The sequence below is a fragment of the Bombina bombina genome, chromosome 2 (assembly GCF_027579735.1).
Source record: "Bombina bombina isolate aBomBom1 chromosome 2, aBomBom1.pri, whole genome shotgun sequence".
In the NCBI taxonomy this organism is placed as follows: Eukaryota; Metazoa; Chordata; class Amphibia; order Anura; family Bombinatoridae; genus Bombina; species Bombina bombina.
In genome coordinates, this window is record NC_069500.1 from 1,396,692,956 (window position 1) to 1,396,708,486 (window position 15,531).

The following is a 15,531-nucleotide window of genomic DNA, read 5'->3' on the forward strand; positions in this document are numbered from 1 at the left end:
TTTAAATGAATAAATAAATGAATAAAAAACAAATAAATAAATTAACTTTTAAACTACCTAATTTTCACTGTATATCAAAAGCAAATTGAACAAAATTATATTTGCTTATAATGTGTACCCCTTGTTACTGAAACAAATGAGAAGTTACATTATATCCACATATAATACAACAATAAGTCTGGAGCTGTCATGTTTACACATTGTACGCCTTATATATAAGTGGCTGTGGCTCCCTTGGCATTCCTAATGATAAAAAAGCCGGCAATCAAATTCTGAGTACATCTAATCTGAATTTTCCAGGTAATTGAGCAAGCTCAGTAAGATAGACATATTATAAGCCCCAGAATGCTGGCACTTAATTTCTTTTTTTCCCCAGGATACTTTCACTCACATAAATATCAGCGGTCGTTTTAAAACTTGCAAAACTTTCTCACATTTAGAATTAGGCTTCAAACATTTGTATTGATTTTCTGATAGAAAATGTATCACAAAGAGAATTCCTGATGTTTCATTTATCATGTGATGTTAAATATATGTAACGTGGCAGATGCTAGAGATGTTCAAAATAAAACCTTTGTAGAAAAAAAATAACAAGGTGATTTTGTGGCAGTGCTGTAAACATAGTAGTTTATTATATTGTTAACCCCTAAATGACTGGGGATTTTAGAGAAAAAGTACCAGAGATTTATTTTTGCATTTTTAAATTGTTAACTTTTTCACAAACTTTAAGTTTCTCACTGAAATTATTTACATGCAACTACTGCAGTCATAAGACAAATGGTTGTAAATGCTTCTCTGGGGTCCCCTTTGTTCAGAAACAGCAGACATGCATGGTTTTGCCCTTGTTTTTGCAATTAGAAGACCGCTAATTGCAGCTGCACACCACACTTCTGAAATTCCAAGTAGTGAAGGGGTTACTCAGGTAGTTTGTAAGGTTAAGTTTACCTGTAGTGTAGAGATTACCCTCCCACCTGACATCTCCTACCCCCTGTATCTTTTGTTCCCTTCAAGTAACGTTGATATGTTTCAGGGACAAATGATGCATTAAGACACAACAAAAAAACAAAAACTGTTCAGTGGCTCTCTCCACAAGGTGATCCTCCAATCTTAGACACTCACTCATATATATTATTCTATTTTCAAGCACACACAAGTCACTCTGCCTCACTTATTCAAACCTGACAGGTACACTTCTGCACTTTCCAATACACAAGACATTCTTTCTCACTTATCCACAATTATGGCTAGATTACAAGTGGAGCAGTAACGTTAATGCAAGCATGATATTGCAATACCTTGATTGCGTTAACTTACGCTTATGTTACCTCTTGAAAGTAAATGTGATTGCTTTTTACACTCAAACTTTTTAGGCAAGCTCGAAGCTTGCATAAAAGGTTTGCACTTGAAAAAAAAACATTAAAATTAAGTTTCACAACCATTACTATATACCCCAACACCATTAACCCCTAATCCGCTTAATACCCATCACAAACTACCCAGCTACACTATTAACCTATAACCCCCATTGCTTTTAACCCCTACCCTATTAACCCCTTAACCGCTACAACCCCCACCGCAATAAACCCCTACACTAATTAACCCCTAAACTGCCACAACCCATACAACCCCAACCACTATAAACCTTACACTACTTAACCCCACCACAATAACTCCTACTCTACTTAAACCCCTAACAGCTAGCCTCCCTAAGACGGCTAACCTAAAACCACAGAAGTTACAAAAAAACAAAAACACTTTCAGTGAAAAAACACTATTAAAAGAAGTCCTATCTTAAAACTAAAGTACCTTCAAAACAAAAAAGGTCCTTAACCCTTAAGGACCAAGGACATGCTATGTACGTCCTAAAAAAAATAACAGTTAAGGACCAAGGACATACATAGCATGTCCTCAGTTAAATTGAGCGCTGGAAGCGATCGTCATCGCTTCCAGCCGCTTTCAGGGTATTTCAGCGATGCCGCAATATTGAGGCATTGTGCAATACCCTTTAGGCAACTACGGATACAGAGAGGGCCACTCTCTGGCCCTCTCTGCATCGGCCAGTGATGGTGCCGATCGTTGGTGGTGTGGGAGGGCATGGAGGAAGGTGGGTGGGTGACCCATCACTGGAGGAGGCGTAAGGAGGACAGGATTTATGAGAAGGGGGCATGAAGAAGGGCAGGAGTGGGTGGGACTGCTACACCACGCTACATCATGTCAGTCAGTGAAAAAGAGGGAGGTGGGGGAAGGAGGGAGAGGGGGATACTATATAGGATCCATTTCTGTAAAAGGAAAAAAAATGTTTTTTTTGTTATTTTAAATAATGTCAATAACTTAGAGCAAACTTGGTACTGGCAAACAGCTGCCAGTACCTAAGATGGCAGCCAATAGGTAGAGGGGGAAGACTTAGAGAGCTGTTTGGGGGGAATCAGGGAGTTTGGGGGTAATGGGGGATCCTACACTATATAAACAAAAATATAAACACCTTTATTTTTATACTGGCAGACTTTCTGCCACTACTTAAGATGGAGGTCACTATTGAGGTGTGTGGGAGGGAAGAAAGCTGTTTGAGAGGGGTCATGGAGGGATCAGGGGGTAACATGTGTCAGGTAGGAGGCTGATCTCTACACTAAAGCTAAAATTAACCCTACAAGCTACCTAATTAACCCCTTTACTGATGGGCATAATACAAGTATGGTGCACAGGGGCCTTTTAATTACCAAAAAGCTATGCCAACGCCATATATGTCTGCTATTTCTGAACAAAGGGAATCCCAGAGAAGCATTTTCAACCATTTGTGCCATAAAAGCATAAGCTGTTTGTAAAGAATTTCAGTGAGAAACCTAAAATTGTGAAAAAGTTAACGCTTTTTTTTATTTGATTGCATTTAGTGGAGTAATGGTGGCATGAAATATACCAAAATGGGCCTAGATCAATACTTTGGGTTGTCTACTAAAAAAAATATATGCATGTTAAGGGTTATTTAGGGATTCCTGACAGGTATTGGTGTTAAAATATAACTTACACAAATTTTGAAAAAAATAGATTTGGAAATAGCAAAGTGCTACTTGTACTTATTGCCCTATAACTTGCAAAAAAGTAAAGAACATGTAAACATTGGGTATTTCTAAACTCAGGACAAAATTTAGAAACTATTTAGCTTGGGAGTTTTTTGGTGGTTGTAGATGTGTAAGAGATTTTGGGGGTCAAATTAAGAAAAAGTGTGTTTTTTTTCCATTTTTTTCATCATATTTTATTAAAAAAATTATAGTAAATTATATGATGCGATGAAAATAAGGGAATCTTTAGAAATTCCATTTAATGGCGAGAAAAATTATATATAATATGTGTGGGTACAGTAAATGAGTAAGATGAAAATTACAGCTAAACACAAACACCGCAGAAATGAAAAAAAAATGCCCTGGTCTTTAACGGTAAGAAAATTGAAAAATGGTCTGGTCACTAAGGGGTTAAATAAAAAAAAAAAAACTATCTTTAACAAAAACCCAATCTAAAAATCGCACTGAAAAAGACCCTAGTGTAAGTGATTATAGCTTTTTTGAAAAAAAATCTACCTTAAACCCCCCAAAAACTAGCACTAAACCCCAAAGCCTGATGAAACAGCCTGTGTGCTGAGAAATGCGTCGCTTGTTTTTACTTGTTTTAATTAGTAAACTTATTACTTTTTTATAAAACACTTGCTCTTGTGCATTATTTGGACCAAATTTTGGCCTCTTTTTTTGGACCTCTGCTGATTGCCTCCTGTGGGAACCCTGTCATAGTCTGTTGGGTGACTGTATTGATCCCATCCTGCCTGATTAGCATCACTGAAGATGCTTTACCAATTGTGAGTATATTACTTAAACATAGTAATATATCTTGGGACCAAACTGTACTAGGCCATATAGGCACCTCTGTGTCTCTTTATATTTCCACTACAGATTACTTCTATCTATCCAAAAGGTCGGTCTGCTGGGTGACTGTGATTGATCCCAGACTGTTTCTATTGCACTAACTGAAGTGCTCCCTAAATTGTGAGTTTGCATTGGCACGACTAGACCATAATTATTGTGTTGAACAAACAATATTGGGCCATGTGGCGCATCTGTCTCTTTCTGTTTTGTAGATCATCTCTATAGGATCCTGGCCGGGTTCTCTACAGATTGCTGCCTAAAGATTACCCTCCATTTCCACTCCTCAGAGACTCTGTATTTGTATAATTGGAATTATTGAAGTACTATAAATTGTCTATATTTTGTGTGTGATATGTAGTACAATAATTGATTTAAAGTATTAGTTTAATTGATCTGTTGTTTATTTAATACCATATTAGGCCTGATATATTGTTATCATTTAGGGCGCCCCCTATCTTATAGGAATCATTGAGTAATACTTTGACCCTGTACCTCACAGTCAGCAGACACATTCCAGCCAATCAGCAGCAGACCCTCCCTCCCAGACCCTCCTAACTCCTGGACAGCATCCATTTTAGATTCATTCGGAAGCTGCATTCTTAGTGAGAGGAGGGACAGTGTAGCTGCTGCTGATTTAGTAGGGAAATCTATAGCTAGGCTAGTGTATTCAGTGTCCACTACAGTCCTGAAGGACTCATCTGATCTCTGCTGTAAGGACAGCACCCCAAAAAGCCCTTTTTAGGGCTGCTTTTTTTTCCCTGTGTAATCTAATTGCAGTTGCCTGCCTGCCAGCGTGTGTGTCAGGCTCACAGTGTATACTGTGCCCACTTGCCCAGTGCCACCACTCATATCTGGTGTAACAGTAGTGTAAATTTAAAAAAACAAAAAAACTTTTTTGACTGTTAAACATCAGTCTGCTTGTGTAATCTAATTGCAGTTTCCTGCCTGCCAGCATGTGTGCCAGGCTCACAGCATATACTGTGCCCACTTGCCCAGTGCCACCACTCATATCTTGTTTAATAGTAGTGTACATTTAAAAAAAAAAAAAAATTGACTGTGAAACATCAGTCTGCTTTTTTGTGTCAGGCTCACAGCGTATACTGTGCCCACTTGCCCAGTGGCACCACTCATATCTTGTTTAATAGTAGTGTAAGTGTAGATAAAAAAAAAAAACTTTTTGGACTGTGAAACATCAGTCTGCTTTTTTGTGTCAGGCTCACAGCATATACTGTGCCCACTTGCCCAGTGCCACCACTCATATCTTGTTTAATAGTAGTGTAAGTGTACATTTAAAAAAAAAACTTTTTTGACTGTGAAACATCAGTCTGCTTTTTTGTGTCAGGCTCACAGCATATACTGTGCCCACTTGCCCAGTGCCACCACTCAAATCTTGTTTAATAGTAGTGTAAGTGTACATTTAAAAAAAAAAAAAACTTTTTGGACTGTGAAACATCAGTCTGCTTTTTTGTGTAAGGCTCACAGCGTATACTGTGCCCACTTGCCCAGTGCCACCACTCATATCTTGTTTAATAGAAGTGTAAGTGTACATTTAAAAAAAAAAAAAAAAAAAGAAAACTTTTTGAACTGTGAAACATCAGTCTGCTTTTTTGTGTCAGGCTCACAGCGTATACTGTGCCCACTTGCCCAGTGGCACCACTCATATCTTGTTTAATAGAAGTGTAAGTGTACATTTAAAAAAAAAAAAAAAAACTTTTTGGACTGTGAAACATCAGTCTGCTTTTTTGTGTCAGGCTCACAGCGTATACTGTGCCCACTTGCCCAGTGGCACCAATCATATCTTGTTTAATAGTAGTGTAAGTGTACATTTTAAAAAAAAAAAAAATGTTTTGGACTGTGAAACATCAGTCTGCTTTTTTGTGTCAGGCTCACAGCGTATACTGTGCCCACTTGCCCAGTGGCACCACTCATATCTTGTTTAATAGTAGTGTAAGTGTACAATTAAAAAAAAAAAAAACTTTTTTGACTGTGAAACATCAGTCTGCTTTCTTGTGTCAGGCTCACAGCGTATACTGTGCCCACATGCCCAGTGCCACCACTCATATCTTGTTTAATAGTAGTGTAAGTGTACATTTAAAAAAAAATGACAGGCAGAGGCAGGCCACCCTGCAGGTGCCGTCGTGGTCGTGGTGCTGTGATTCCCTTTGGCCCTAGAATAATGCCCAGTGTTCAGAGGCCACATACCTTGAACTCGAACAGTTCTGAGGACATAGTTGACTGGCTAACACAGGACACCCAGTCTTCTACAGCTCCCGCTCGGAACCTTGATGCACCATCCTCCTCCAGCTTAGCTTTGGGCACCTCTCAAGTTGCCACTCGTCCGCCTGCCGCCACCACCAACACTAGCACCACAGCCGCTTCACTTGATCTGTCAGAGGAGTTATTTACACATCAGTTGGAAGAAATGAGTGATGCGCAACCATCATTGACAGAGGATGTAGATAACAGTGATATGTCTCAGTCAGGCAGGATTACAGACATGGACGTACGGTGTGATGATGATGATGATGTTGTACCCGCTGCTGCTTCCTTTGTTGAGTTGTCAGATACAAGTGAAGCGGTTGATGATGACGATGCATCCATGGAAGTCATGTGGGTGCCCGCTAGAAGAGAAGAAGAACAGGGGGAAAGTTCAGATGGGGCAACAGAGAGGAGGAGGAGACGAGTTGGAAGCAGGGGGAGGTCATCGCAAGGAGCTAGTGGCACAGTCAGACAGCATGCATCGGCACCCGGGGTCAGCCGGACAGCACGCCAATAAATGCATGCTGTTGCCACCACCAGAATGCCATCATCGCAGAGCTCAGCAGTGTGGCATTTTTTGTGTGTGTCAGCTTCTGACAACAGCAATGCCATTTGCAACCTGTGCCAAAAGAAACTGAGTCGTGGGAAGTCCAACACCCACCTAGGTACAACTGCTTTGTGAAGGCACATGATCGCACATCACAAACGCCTATGGGATCAACACATGAGTAAAAGCAGCACACAAACTCAAAGCCGCCATCCTCCTCCTGGTCCAGCATCTTCAGCCACATCAACCACTGCTCTCCTCCTTGCCCCCTCTCAACCATCCGCCACTCCATCTCTCGCCTTGAGCAGTTCCAGCTCATCAGCCCACAGTCAGGTGTCTGTCAAGGACATGTTTGAGCGTAAGAAGCCAATGTCACAAAGTCACCCCCTTGCTCGGCATCTGACAGCTGGCTTGTCTGAACTCTTAGCCCGCCAGCTTTTACCATACAAGCTGGTGGAGTGGGAGGCGTTCAAACAATTTGTAGCTATTGGGACACCGCAGTGGAAGGTACCCGGCTGAAATTTCTTTGTACAAAAGGCAATCCCCAACCTGTACTCGATTGTGCAAAAGGAAGTAATGGCATGTCTGTGTCTGGCACACAGTGTTGGGGCAAGGGTCCATCTGACCACTGATACCTGTTCTGCAAAGCATGGTCAGGGCAGGTATATCACCTACACTGCGCATTGGGTAAACCTGCTGACGGCTGCCAAGCATGTAATGCGTGTCTCTGCAGAGGAGTTGGTGACACCGCCACGACTTGCAGGCAGGCCTCCTCTACTCCTCCTACTCCATCATCTTCCATAACCTCCTCGGCTGAGTCCTCTTCTGCTGCTGCGTCTTGCTCCACATCAACTGCACCCCCCCAGCTCCCCACGTACTATTCCACATCACGGATACGGCAATGTCACGCCGTCTTGGGGTTGACTTGCCTGAAAGCAGAGAGGCACACCAGACCAGCACTCCTGTCTGCACGGAACACACAGGTGGATCAGTGGCAGAGTCCGCACCAACTGGAGATCGGTAAAGTGGTTTGTGACAACTGAAGAAATTTGTTAGCGGCATTGAATTTGGGCAAGTTGACACATGTGCCGTGCATGGCACATGTGTGTAATCTGATCGTTCAACGCTTTGTGCATAAGTACCCAGGCTTACAGGACGTCCTGAAGCAGGCCAGGAAGGTGTGTGGCCATTTCAGGTGTTCCTACACGGCCATGGCGCACTTTTCAGATATCCAGTGGCGAAACAACATGCCAGTGAGGCGCTTGATTTGCGACAGCCCGACACGTTGGAATTCAACACTCCCAATGTTCGACCGCCTGATCCAACAAGAAAAAGCTGTTAACGACTATTTGTATGACCGGGGTGCTAGGACAGCCTCTGCGGAGCTGGGAATTTTTTTGCCACGTTACTGGACGCTCATGCGCAATGCCTGTAGGCTCATGCATACTTTTGAGGAGGTGACAAGCCTAGTCAGTCTCACCGAAGGCACCATCAGCGACATCATACCATTTGTTTTCCTCCTGGAGCGTGCCCTGCAAAGAGTGCTAGATCAGGCCGTAGATGAGCGTGAAGAGGAAGAGTTGTGGTCACCATCACCACCAGAAACAGCTTTATCAGCATCCCTTGCTGGACCAGTGGCAACGCTGGAAGAGGATTGTGAGGAAGAGGAGTCAGAGGAGGAATGTGGCTTTGATGAGGAGGAGGAAGACCAACCACAACAGGCATCCCAGGGTGCTCGTTATCACCTATCTGGTACCCGTGGTGTTGTTCGTGGATGGGGGGAAGAAGATACCTTCAGTGAGATCACTGAGTATGAGGAACGGGACATGAGTAGCTCGGCATCCAACCTTGTGCAAATGGGGTCTTTCATGCTGTCGTGCCTGTTGAGGAACGCTCGTATAAAAAAGCTGAAGGAGAACGACCTGTACTGGGTGTCCACGCTACTAGAACCCTGGTATAAGCATACAGTGCCTGAAATGTTACCGAATTACCGCAAGTTGGAAAGGATGCAGCAGTTCCAAATGAAATTAAAAAGTATGCTTTACACAGCGTATAAGGGTAATGTCACAGCATAACAGGAATCTAACAGGGGAAGAGGTGAAAGTAATCCTCCTCCTCCCACCACCACGCCGGCAAGGACAGGATGCTTTACAGACGTGTTGTTGATGGAGGACATGCAGAGCTTTTTAAGTCCTATGCATCGCCACAGCCCTTCGGGGTCCACCCTCAGAGAACGACTTGACCGACAGGTAGCAGACTACCTCGCCTTAACTGCAGATCTCGACACTCTGAGGAGCGATGAACCCCTTGACTACTGGGTGTTCAGGCTTGACCTGTGGCCTGAGCTATCCCAATTTGCAATAGAACTTCTGGCCTGCCCCGCTTCAAGTGTCCTGTCAGAAAGGACCTTCAGTGCAGCAGGATGTATTGTCACTGAGAAGAGAAGTCGCCTAGGTCAAAAAAGTCTAGATTACCTCACCTTTATTAAGATGAATGAGGGATGGATCCCAAAGAGACTGACATTGGGAGATAAATTCAAATAAAAAAAGCCTGATGAGATGAGATGAGCTACCTTGGGCTAAAAATGGTCCACACACTGCTGTATTTTATCTCTGAATGCCGGATGACTTACGTGACTTATCCGCCACCAACTAGGGTTCAAGCCGCAATGTTTTAGGGCACTTTCTGCCTGGGAAACAAACATCAATTTTTCTGGCCGCTGCTACAGCAGCGGCTGCAACAATACCTGATTTTTTTTTCTGGCCTCTGGTGCAGCACTGTGGCTTCAAAAACCAAACCAAAAAAAAAGGCACATAACAGGGATTAAACTGATAGGAATAGTACTACTTAACACACCTTATAATAACTCAGAGAGAGGCAACGCAGAGAGAGGAGTCTGAAGATGAGGAGTCAGAGGAGGAAGGTGGCTTTGAGAATGTGGAAGACCAAACACAGCAGGCATCCCAGGGGGCTTGTTGTCACCTTTGGGGACCCTTGGTGTTGTACGTGGCTGGGTGGAGGAAGAGACCTTCAATGACATCAGTGAGGACAAGGAACGGGACATGGCTAGCTTGGTATCCAACCTTGTGCAAATGGGGAGTTTGCGGGTGTGCAAATGGACTGTTTGCGGTTGTTTGCGGTGCGTTAAACGGGGAGTTTGGTCTGTCACTGTGAAGCGGGCGTAACCCTTACATTACCTGATCGATACAACATCATACCTGATGTTTTAAAGCACGTTATTCCAAATAATTTAGGAATGTTAGGTGATTTATGCCCTTTATGGATTAAAACCAGACTCTGAATCAACTATGTAATTTTCCATGGGAGTTTTGCCATGGATCCCCCTCCGGCATGCCACAGTCCAGGTGTTAGTCCCCTGGAAACAACTTTTCCATCACTATTGTGGCCAGAAAGAGTCCCTGTGGGTTTTAAAATTCGCCTGCCTATTGAGGTCTATGGCGGTTCTCCCGGTTCGCCCGTTCGCGAACATTTGCGGAAGTTCGCGTTCGCTGTTCACGAACGGAAAATTTTATGTTCGCAACATCACTAGTAATGGTGCTTTTATTTTTTTAATTTATTTAAAGGGAGATGAAAGCCACATTTTTTTGTTTCATGATTCAGATAGAGCGTGTGATTTTAAACAAAAGCTTTCCATTTTACTTCAATTATCTAATTTGTTTAGTTTTCTTGGTATCCCTTGTTGAAGAGGATACCTAGGTAGGCCCAGGAGCTACTGATTGGTGGCTGCACATTTATGCCTCATGCTATTAGCTCATCCAGTGGGTTAACTAGCACCAGTAGTGCATTGCTGCTTGTTCAACAAATAATACTAAGAAAATGAAGCAAATCTGATAATAGAAGTAAATTGGAAAATTGTTTAGAATTGAAACCCAGAAAGAAAGACATGGGTTTCCTGTCCCTTTAAGTGCCATTGATGTGATCCAGGGCTTAGTGCTTTGCTAAATAGTGCATCATAGTAACCTCCTGTTTCAAGCAATGGTTTTCTGTTTAAGACAACCGTTCATATTTAATGGGTTATCAAATTAGTCACATACATCATAAGATGGTGAAAACCTCAAAACCCACTAAAGAGATTAAAGGAGATTAAAAATTACCCCAAAAATAATATTACAGCCACTTCTTTTTACTTATAATCAGTGTACACACCATGCATTAGCAAGCAGCCTGTCACATTCTTTTACATTATACATAAATAGCTGCAAAACATTTTACTTTGACTTAGGTAAAAAAAAATAGTCCTCATTAACACAAATAAAAAAGGGCTGCTTACTGACTCCCTTAGGAAAATATAACAACCTTTCAATCACTTTTTACATATGTGTATTTCTAACCATAAGTGCATTGCTTACAGAATTATAAAATATCCAAAATACATCCTGTCATATTAAATATGTTTATACTTTTTCATTTTCCCTCTACAGCATTTTTGTAAAATTGAAATTTATCTCCATCTGTTAATATAGATCATTAATATTATAGTTTCCGCTGAATATCTGGAATAACTATATTTCTTTTTTGACGATGAAATAAAGATTTGCATTATTTTCTGGAGTAACATATAATAAAAATAATAGATCTTCTGCTCTTCTTCAAATTCCAATATAAAATTACAAGGCTCTAATTAACCAACTATATGTCAGGAGAAATCCATCAACCCCATATACCATGCAAGGCATTAAAGGGATATGAAACCTAAATGTTCTTCTTTCATGATTCAGATAGAGCATGTAATCTTAAGCAACTTTCTAATTTACTTCTAATATCAATTTTTCTTCATTCTCTTGGTATCTTTATTTGAAAAAGCAGGACTGTAAACTTAGGAGCCGGCCCATTTTGGTTCAGCACCAGGGTAGCGCTTGCTGGTTGGTGGCTAAATGTGGCCACAGCTTTGTTTGATGCATCTTCCTCTTGAACACATTTCAGAGGTTTTTAATGGGGTTCAGGTCTGGAGATTGGGCTGGCCATAGCAGGGTATTGATCTACTGGTCCTCCATTCACACCTTGGTTGACCTGGCTGTGTAGCATATAGCATTGTCCTGATGGAAAAACCAATACCCAGAGTTGGGGTACATCATCAGAGCAGAAGGAAGCAAGTTTTCTTCTGGGATAACCTTGTATGTGGTTAGACTCATGCGTCCTTCACAAAGATAAATCTGCCGGATTCCAGCCTTGCTGAAGCACCCACAGATCATCACTGATTCTCCACCAAATTTCACAGTGAAAAGTGAAAGGCACTGTGGCTTGTACGCCTCTCCAGGTCTCCATCTATTCATTAGACAACCAGGTGTGGGGCAAAACTGATAATTGAACTTACCAGAGAAGATGACCTAGAACTGGGCAGATGTATCTTTGTGAAGGAGACATGAATCAAGCCACGTACAAAGTTATCATGGATGAAAACCTGCAAATATATAAATGTGTGTATGTTTTCAAATTGGCAGAGTAGGAACTGAAAAGTATAAATGAGGTTAGGACAATGCTACAAGCCTCACAGCCAGGTCAATCAAAGTGTGGATGGAAGACTAGCAGATCAATACCCTGCCATGGCCATTCCAATCTCCAGACCTGAACCCCATTGAAAACCTCTGGAATATGATCAAGAGGAAGATGCATCAAACAAAGCCATGGCTACATTTAGCCACCAATGGGCAAGCGCTATCCAGGTGCTGAACCAAAAATGTGCTGGCTCCTAAGCTTACTTTCCTGCTTTTTCAAATAAAGATACCAAGAGAACAAATAAAAATTGCTAATAGAAGTAAATTAGAAAGTTGCTTAAAATTGCATATTCAATCCGAATCATAAAAAAATAATAATGTGGGTTTCATATCTCTTTAACGCCTTGCATGGTATATGGAGTTTATGAAGAAATAGAATATATTATTTTATGTGAAGAATATTGGAATATGAAATATTAATATTTTCATGTCGAGTTAGCGCACTTGAGAATATGCTATTGTATTTGTGTGCACGTAAGGTATGTTTCCACTTTTCTTGCTCCATTGACTTTTACGGGGGAATATGTTAACGCAGTGACAATATTCTAACTTCGGCTTTTTCCTCGCATTGGGTTAGCGTGAGAGCAAAACCTTTTTACTTTTATCTTGTAATACGAGCACTACCCAATGCGAGCGAAACGTTTACTTCTAGCGGAGTTGGCGCAGGAGCAATAAATACTGCTCCACTCATACTCTGGTCTTAAATTATTGACCTATCTTCTTCAGTGCTTAATTTCTTTATTGAAAAATTATCAAAATCCATAATTCCAAAAATAATTATTATATATTTTTACATTTTTTTTTCTTCTTGATAGAGTGTACTGGGTCAGCATCAACCACAACAAAATAGTTATACACTTAATAGTTAATGGCTAAATAAATTACATAAATAATCTCATAAATTATTATATACAATGCCAAAAGGTAACCGCTGCTGATAAGCACAAGAAAACTGCAAACTCTCTTAGTATTCCTAAAGTATTTCCCAAATGTATTGTATTAATTAATTAGAAGTTAGGTAGGGGGATTAAATTAGGGGTTAATGTAATTAATATAGCTGGCGGCGGTATAGGGGGATTAAATTAGGGGTTAATGTAATTAATATAGCTGGCAGCAGTGTAGGGGGATTAAATTCGGGGTTAATAATTTGAATATAGCTGGCGGCGGGGTAGGAGCTCACATTAGGGGGTAGGTAATGTAGATGGCGGCGGTGTAAGGGGCTCACATTAGGGGGTATGTAATGTAGCTGGCGACGGTGTAGGGGATCACATTAGGGGGTTATGCTTTTAATGTAGGTGGCGGCAGGGTCCGGGAGCAGCGGTTTAGGGGTTAAATACTTTATTAGGGATTGCGGCGGGGGATCACGGTTGACAGGTAGATAGACATTGTGCATGCGTTAGGTGTTAGGTTTTATTTAGCAGATCGCGGTTGACAGGTAGCTAGACATTGCGCATGCGTTAGGTTTTATTTGGCAGGTAGTTTAGGGAGTTACGGGGCTCCAATAGACAGCGTAAGGCTTACTACGGCTGCATTTTGTGGCGAGATGAAAATGGAGTAAGATTTCTCCATTTTCGCCACGTAAGTCCTTACGCTGTATATTGGATACCAAACTGCGCGGGTTTGGTATACCTGCCTATGGGCCAAAAAACTACGGCCGAAGGCAGAAATATACGAGCGTAACTTCTGGGTTACACCGTATATAGGATACCAAACCCGCGCAAAATTCAGCGTTGCCGGCTTTTGCGGGCGACGCTGCATATTGGATCGAGGCCCATAATGGTAACATTAATGAGTGTGATGGGAGGATATTGGTGTATTGTAACATTAGTTTCTTATTATGTTGTGCAGTTTCTGATATGGGTGCTCTATATGTGAGGGCTTTATGTGTTTGTTGATTCCAGAAATTTTAATCCTTCGATATCACCTTCTAAAGTGGTCCATATAGCCGCTCCTGATGGCCTACCTAGCATCACTGTCTGGTCTATTCTCGCCGCCTTATAGTAGTCTATTAAATTAAATTCCCGCCCCCCAAAGATTTATGACATGTCAACATTGGTTTCGGTATCCTAGCTTTTTTATAAACTCTGATGTATGCTACCAACTTCAATTGTAACATACGGCCAGATTACGAGTTTTGCATTAGGAGCTATGGGGTGCTAACAAGCAGTTTTTTCTCACTGCTCACTTACATGCAGCGCTGGTATTACAGGTTTTTCTAAACCCGGCGTTAAAAGGCAAGAAGTGAGCGTAGAACAAATTTGTGCTCCATACAGCACTCCAATACCAGCGCTGCTTAAGTTAGCGGTGAGCTAGTCGTACATGCTTGTGCACGATTTCCCCATAGACATCAATGGGAAAAGCTGGCTGAGAAAAAGTCTAACACCTGCAAAAAAGCAGCATAAAACTCAGTAACGCAGCTCCATTGATTCCTAAGGGGAAACACATTTTATGTTTACACCTAACACGTTAACATGAACCCCGAGTCTAAATACCCCTAATCTTACACTTATTAACCCCTAATCTGCTGCCCCCGACATCGCCGACACCTACATTATAATTATTAACCTCTAATCTGCTGCTTCCAACATCGCCGCCACCTACATTATACATATTAACTCCTAATCTGCTGCCCCCAATGTCGCCGCAACCTACCTACACTTATTAACCCCTAATCTTCTGCCCCCAATGTTGCCGCCACTATATTACATGTATTAACCCCTAAACCTAAGTCTAACCCTAACCCTAACACCCCCTAACTTAAATATAATTTAAATAAATCTAAATAAAATTACTATAATTAACTAAATTATTCCTATTTTAAACTAAATACTTACCTATAAAATAAACCCTAAGCTAGCTACAATATAACTAATAGTTACATTGTAGCTAGCTTAGGGTTTATTTTTATTTTACAGGCAAGTTTGTATTTATTTTAACTAGGTAGAATAGTTATTAACTATTTAATAACTACCTAGCTAAAATAAATACAAATTTACTTGTAAAATAAAACCTAACCTAAGTTACAATAACACCTAACACTACACTACAATCAAATAAATTAACTAAATTAAATATAATTAAATAAATTAACTAAATTAAATATAATTAAATAAATTAAATTAGCTAAATCACAACCCCCTCCCCACTAAATTACATAAAATAAAAAACAAATTACAGATCTTTAAACTAATTACACCTAATCTAATAGCCCCCCCCAATAAAAAAAAAACTAGCTTAAACTAAACTATCAATAGCCCTTAAATGGGCCTTTTGCAAACACCCCCCCAACAGTAAAACC